Raw genomic sequence first — 7,838 nt, 5'->3', positions numbered from 1 at the left:
GAATTAAAAAACACTGTTTACACATTGTACATATCTGTTCTCCAATGTAACATATGACAATAATAATAATAACAACACAAAAATAGACCTACAAATAAATCAAAAAGCTACTTTTAAAGTTGAAAAGGTTATACAATTTAAAATTAAACAAAAGTTAGTACATCAAATAAAAAGTAACTCAATCAATTGAATGAATGAAAAAAACAAGAAGGCAGTTTCAAACATTAAACAGCACACACCTGCACAATGGATTGAGATAGAAAATATCATTGTAACCTAAAAACTCATTCCAAAAACATTGAGGGAGAGTTTAGAGAAATATTTTATTGTAACTTGGAGTTGTTTGGAAATTCCTCAGATTCCCACAAGCACTGATACGAAGAACCCTGATGACATGTGTCCTCATTTGTAAATACTGACCCCCTACTAAGATTGTCTTACGTGGCACGCCATACTTCGCCACTTTCCAAAAGTTTAACTTCACAATGTTTTAATTCCTATTTCACTTTTGTCCGGGCGGAAGTGTCCACTGGGGAATCGCCCCTACATCAATGTACTTCATGCCAGAAAACAATTGTTTTTCACAAAGTAATTAACTGTGTTCTTTCTTTATTTCGTAAAGATAGCAGAGTATATAATCCACCCAGCATCATACATTTTAAGGAAAGAGATTTTTTTTTTACACAGGACAGAGCAACCGCTTTTAAAAAACAAGTGATTGAAGACCTCAATCGTGCAGTCCAGTATTCCTCCTGTCAATCTGACAGTTGTAACGCTCAGCTGTCATAAGGCAAATCCAAAACAGAGAGTCTAAATCTTGGCTTCATGTTATTCAAAATAAAGTTTCAAAGCAGCTTTCTTACTTTGGAGAAAACGGGGGGTTACGTATTGTAACCCTAGTCCTATAAGCACAGGCGGAGCCCTCTAATGGACTCTATGGGTACTACTCTCATCAATGATACGCGAGCGTTCACACACTGAAGTTGTATAAACGTAGCCGGCCAATCAGGGCGAGCCTACCTGAATGCGCGCGCAGGCACACAGTATATACGATACGATACGATATTACTTTATTGTCAGATCAAGTCTGAAATTTGACTTGCGTCACAGGCAGGTATATAAGGCAGCTACACCTCCTGACTGTCATCCTACACCCTCTTCAGCGAGCGGCATAGGAAAGGCCAAGCTGCGACTTCTCCTCATCCATGTGACCGAGGAAATCGATCCAAAGAGCCCTTCCGTAGACACGGGGGCTCCCAGGAGATCATCACGGTCCTTTTTTTGGAAAGTGCCATGCGGCATGATCCCACTGTGGCCACGGACATCACGCGGCAAGCAGCGTCGGCCACACCGTGGACCAGGATATTAATTTGGCCGATGCTGTGGCAAAATAATCGCTCTGATCCGGTGAGGTGGGGGCATCTTGCGGAAGAGCAATCAGTGAGACGCCCAACACACCTGTGTTTATTTGCAGCCGCCCTGTCACACGGCAGAGGTTCTCTGCCCAGCCTGCTGCCTGTGGGAGTAGATGGGCTGCCACGCTCCGCCGCCATGGTCATTACCAGGGGGAAGTCCTGGTGGACAGACCTGGGCGGTGACTTCCATGGACGCCGGACCCGGAAGTGCCCGACAACGAGAAGTCCTCGGCATCCTTCTCCCCGGCAAACGGAGCCATCCGCCCGTTGGAATGGCGAACGTGAATGGCACCGCCTCGGCCATATCCTAGTCCCCCAAACACTTGAAGCAGAGGTGGTGGGGGATCGGCGCCCGCTATTAAGCCAGGGCACGAAGGACAGGCCCGGGTCTCTAGAAGTGGCGACTCCATGAAGGTATGATAACTTCTTTCTTCTTCTTTCAAACGTTTTACTTTTCTCTGTCAGGTGTTGTCCTGCTCGCTGAAGAGAAACGGATGACAGTCAGGAGGTGTAGCTGCCTTATGTACGGTGGGCCTGCGCACGCATTCAGGTAGGCTCGCCCTGATTGGCCGGCTACATTTATACAAACTCAGTGTGTGAACGCTCGCGTATCATTGATGAGAGTAGTACCTATAGAGTCCAGTAGAGGGCGGGGCCTGTGTGAGATATAACAACGGTGGATGAGTTTAGGAATGGATATGAAAACATTACCTGAAATGTAGATGACATATTCATCTTAATAATATGTATTCTTCCCACCGTACACAGACATGGTTATCCATCTTTAGATGAAAAGGGTTCATACCAATTACTCAGATAATTAAAACGTTAGGATATTGTTGCTTTTCTTCTTTGTTGTCAATATACAAACATAATGGAAGATTTGTCGGGTCAAATGCTTCATTCAGCTGTTACTTATGAACACAACGGCCCTTCAACCCGGTGTTCTTTAAACAGCTACAGATTCAATGAAAGGATACAGATATTCAACAAAAGGTAGAAACAAGGATTTCTCCAAAGACTATAATATGTATTATTAATTGGAACATTTAAAGCATCAATACAATATTTCAAATCAGCAATGAAGCTAGTAAAACAACACTTACATATATGTACTATTAACATGAGTACAAAGGTTGTAAAGACAATGATTAAATGAGCACAGACCGTTTGAAACTAGCAGTGCACATGCAGGGAACAGCTGCTCACATCAAGGGTGCAGACACACACACAAGCAGTATGGGGGGTCTTACGAGCTTAATCAGACAAATACCCTAAACTATAATGCTCAAAGGGAAACAAACATTATAACAATGCCGCCACAAATGTATCAACTTAATCAAATCTACGCTTGGTGTGTACCTTTTCTCTATCTCACACACACATTGCAGGGCTTGGGCCAGAGTCATGGAAGACCGCCAAAGACTGGACCTGAAGTCACGCAGACAACATTTACAATACCATGCTGAAGAGCAGCAACCTCGATGAAATATGAGGAACCTACCGGAAAAACCACAGCAGGTTAGGGGAAGAACAGGTAATGCCTGTATTGAAGACTAAGAACTAGGAAAATGCAAATGAATGCAGGGGAAAATGCACCGAGGATGTGACCTAATCGACATAAGGGGTTACGGCTCGCTAATTCAATCTTAACCTCGCAACATAATGTTGCTCAAAATGGTGTCTGAAACTGGACCAAATAGAGCCTTTATCTGAGGTCTGCTGTCCCTCCATCCCCACAGATGGGACTAGAACCCACAACCACTGATATATCCACATGAGCAGCCAGCAGGTCAGTGATGCTAATGACGCATGGTCCACCCCCAGTGGCCCAATGGGTAAGGCACTGCCCTCCTAAGGCAGGGATTGTGGGTTCGAGTCCCATCTGGGGAGATTCAGTGATACCAGAAAGATGCTCCACTGCTTTATGAACATAGTATTATCATCCATCGAGTAACTCAGAACCATGAACTGCTTTCAATCTGAGTTAATGATCGGAAAACCAAACTATAGGTTATTCTTTTTCACATAATAAAACTGGTCTTGTCTGGTGCCCCTATAATACCTGACGGTGCTTACAATGAAAAAGAACATCTTCTTGCTATTTCAAACACGATGAGATGAGGGTGCAGTGCTCCTTACAAAGTCTAAGCTAACAATGTTCCAGTAAATGCAGTGAAACGTTTCAGATAAAAACAGCAATTTATTTTCTCATGAAACATTCCCCTGAGACGCTTTCTCCCCCAGTGAGCATTCTCATGGGAAAACTAACACCTCACTTTTTTCCTCCCCCTCTTCCTTCTTCTCCAATAAAGAAGAGAGCTGAGGGGCCATAACGGTCGCAAGGCAGCTCTGTTTGATCCCCATGCCGTGCTATCTTCACTTTTCTCCTTTCAGCCCGTATGGATGGGGATCAGTGGAGTGGACCGCCCGTCTGCCCAGAGGGACAAAAGTCCCCCTGCTAATTGCTGCCACATCAAATGAAGAGGGACATCCCAAAGAGGAGCCTCAGATTGATGGAGAGGGGGAGAGGGGGAAGGACAGCAAGTGATTCTTAGCGCTGCTCACTCCTTCACTCACATTATCCTTTTGTTCAACAACACAAACTATCTGGGTTTTACTTTGAGTTGTGCACATTTTCATTTAATATTATTATTAAATATGTCTTTCATTTAAAACATGCGCATAGATTTCATGCACATCATTAAGTATATGTATGGAAACTTAGCAAGTGATAATAATGGCCGCTACAGTTTGCTTTTAGCACTTCCTCATCTAAATACATATTGTGTTATGACTTCACTGTCGTAATATTACAACTTAGTACAATTGCTTACATTCTGTAAATAAAGGAGTTGTTATGATAGTGGCTCGTTGTCAATGTGGTATCATCTCAGATATGTTTAAAGAAACTCAGGGTTCGTCTAAATATCCCTCCTCTACGGTGGCCGGCGGTGCAAACGCAGAACAACGGCCTAAAACACATTCATCAGAAGGAAACAGCTGCAAATCCTGAAATTAAAAACACACAAACCCTGAAAACAAACGCAACAGAAAAACGCTGCAAAAACCAAAACGATATGCAAAGTCCAAAGCACGTACAAATCCCAAAACACATACAACAAGAAAACATTCCGGAAGTGCTCCAGGCCTCTAGGGGGCGCGCTACGTGGAACAGATTGACGTCTGACCAGACATAGAGAGAACGAACAAGAGTGATGGAAATCGGGAGGAAAGAAAGTTCATTTAAGTGGAGAAAGATATAAGAAGGTAAGTTGTGTTTTGATACGTAGAGCGTCATATTTATATAGCTAGCGTTAGCGTGCCTAACTGCTACACCAGCTGAGGGAGGAGAGCTTCACGTGAAGAGAAGATACAGTGAGGGAAGACCATTGTTAAAAGAGAGGACAGATCAAGTGCAGGTCATTAACACGGGCCATAGTGAGTACCGCGGAAAAAGGACATTTGAATTCTTAGCAGTTTGTTTATATGTATGTATTTGTGTATAGATGTTGCAACTATACAGAGCTTTAGCAATTGCCTGTAACTATGGTCATGCTAATAAAGCTATTGAATTGAATTGAGAGAGAAAGAGAAGTGACAACATGTGAAGAGGGACAAAGTCATGACAGGAGAGTAGTGTGCATTAGACATGCTGAAGAACAAATAGAGAAGGCATTCAAGGAGAGAGAGAACACAGATCTTTCTATTTATTTAGCTAACCACTATTTAGACTGTGTTTTTGATTGACTTGATGAAATGGATTCACTAATCAATGTATGTCTTTTCAGGCCGCCATGTTGTGTCCTTTCTGTGGCCAGCATCTGGGGACAGTTCAAGTGCTCTGTGGCTCCTGAGGCAACATGTACAGTCTGTGGCAGAAGTCGAACACAACAGTAAGTTCACTTTTGTTATTGTATCTGTTTCAAATGCAAGAAAAAAGGATTCAACACACTGCTCTGTTTAGAACACTAATGGCAGACGCACACACTAGTTCTCAGCATGAAGGACACGTTTTCTCATTGGCTGTTTATGTGAAATATGTAGAAGCCATCATTACATTATAGACCAATGCATGATTAAATACACAAAACATGTAAGGGATAATGTGCTGCGACGCGGTCATTATGGGGAAAAGAACACCGACAGGCTGATCAGGAGCCCGACGCGAAGCGGAGGGATCTAGATGAAGACGAGATGACTTGGTCATTATGGGGAAAAGAACACCTTCATGCCGATCTAGATCCCTCCGCTTCGCGTCGGGCTCCTGATCAGCCTGTCGGTGTTCTTTTCCCCATAATGACCGCGTCGCTGCACATTATCCCGCTTATTACATGGCCACATTCTCAACAAAGTAACGTTATGACTCCCAATATTAATTGAAATGCTTTTATGGATTTAGAAAATGATTTTATTGATTTAAAAAATAGTTGTATGTATTGATTTAAATTGACATGCATCCGCGAAGAAAAATAGTCCGATGTTACTGTTTGAACTAACGTAGCAACGGCAGGAACTGCTTCGATAGCGTTTTTGAGGAGCTTTCTGATTACAGATTTGAAAACATCGTTGCTTGCTTTAAAAGTAGCACAATTCATTATGTCAAACCTTGGAAAGTATCTCGATATCCCTGCCCTGATGCCAAAGTAACTGCACACTGTATGTTTTGCCATTTGATGTATATGTCTGGACCGCTGCGTAAAAAGGAGGGTTTCTGCCCGTTACTTCTCCGCTGTTTTCTTGTCCCTCTTGTCTTTTTCTTTTCTTCACTGGGGACTCATCAGCCACTAACTATTACTCCAAATTACTGTGCTCTCCAAATATATTAAAATGAATGTTAAAATCCTCCATGTTGCTATCACACGACAGCGGAAAACTAAAGACAACCAGACAGTTTGCTTGCTTTTCAAACTGTTACATTTGAAAAACAGTGAGAGCGTCTCTTGTCAGTTTGAAAAGCCAACGGTAGGACCTGCTTGCGTTTTTGAGGAGATTTTTGATTACAGATTTGAAAACATCGCTCCTTGCTTTAAAAGTAGCACAATTCATGATGTCAAACCTTGGAAAGTATCTAGATATCCCTGCCCTAATGACAAAGTAACTGGCAAGTGAATATGTGTCGCCGTTTGATGTCTATGTCTGGACCGCTGCGTAAAAAGGAGGGTTTCTGCCCCGTTACTTCTCCGCTGTTTTTCTTGTCCCAGTTCCAAAAGCAAACTGCATGCAGTTTGCTTTTCGGCCCAACTGTATACAGTTAAATCGACCGGACTTCTTTCTGAAGATGTGAGCGTCCTTAACAACGGTCAATAAGTCCTTGACAGCGGTCTGTCTGTTCGGTATTAACAACGTGTCACGTGTTCTGAATTGACCAATCAGAATCGAGTATTCAACTAAGCCATGTAATAAGTGTACTATATTATGTAAGGGATAATGTGCTGCGACGCGGTCATTATGGGGAAAAGAACACCGACAGGCTGATCAGGAGCCCGACGCGAAGCGGAGGGATCTAGATCGGCATGAAGGTGTTCTTTTCCCCATAATGACCAAGTCGCTGCACATTATCCCGCTTATTACATGGCCACATTCTCAACAAAGTAACGTTATGACTCCCAATATTAATTGAAATGCTTTTATGGATTTAGAAAATGATTTTATTGATTTAAAAAATAGTTGTATGTATTGATTTAAATTGACATGCATCCGCGAAGAAAAATAGTCCGATGTTACTGTTTGAACTAACGTAGCAACGGCAGGAACTGCTTCGATAGCGTTTTTGAGGAGCTTTCTGATTACAGATTTGAAAACATCGTTGCTTGCTTTAAAAGTAGCACAATTCATTATGTCAAACCTTGGAAAGTATCTCGATATCCCTGCCCTGATGCCAAAGTAACTGCACACTGTATGTTTTGCCATTTGATGTATATGTCTGGACCGCTGCGTAAAAAGGAGGGTTTCTGCCCGTTACTTCTCCGCTGTTTTCTTGTCCCTCTTGTCTTTTTCTTTTCTTCACTGGGGACTCATCAGCCACTAACTATTACTCCAAATTACTGTGCTCTCCAAATATATTAAAATGAATGTTAAAATCCTCCATGTTGCTATCACACGACAGCGGAAAACTAAAGACAACCAGACAGTTTGCTTGCTTTTCAAACTGTTACATTTGAAAAACAGTGAGAGCGTCTCTTGTCAGTTTGAAAAGCCAACGGTAGGACCTGCTTGCGTTTTTGAGGAGCTTTTTGATTACAGATTTGAAAACATCGCTCCTTGCTTTAAAAGTAGCACAATTCATGATGTCAAACCTTGGAAAGTATCTAGATATCCCTGCCCTAATGACAAAGTAACTGGCAAGTGAGTGAATATGTGTCGCCGTTTGATGTCTATGTCTGGACCGCTGCGTAAAAAGGAGGGTTTCTGCCCCTTTTC

At 42.5% G+C, this 7,838-nt stretch overlaps 1 non-coding gene across 1 annotated transcript; it reads left to right on the top strand.

Moving 5' to 3' along the window:
- The first annotated feature begins 3,235 nt into the window (after positions 1 to 3,235).
- Positions 3,236 to 3,308, top strand: trnar-ccu (transfer RNA arginine (anticodon CCU)). The gene has a single exon. It is a non-coding gene; the product is annotated as a tRNA-Arg (tRNA).
- Positions 3,309 to 7,838: the final 4,530 nt, after the last annotated feature.

Source organism: Pseudochaenichthys georgianus, unplaced genomic scaffold (genome assembly GCF_902827115.2).
Source record: "Pseudochaenichthys georgianus unplaced genomic scaffold, fPseGeo1.2 scaffold_2158_arrow_ctg1, whole genome shotgun sequence".
Classification (NCBI taxonomy): domain Eukaryota; kingdom Metazoa; phylum Chordata; class Actinopteri; order Perciformes; family Channichthyidae; genus Pseudochaenichthys; species Pseudochaenichthys georgianus.
The sequence above is the reverse complement of the archived record's forward strand: the minus strand, read 5'-3'. Positions and strand labels throughout refer to the sequence as shown.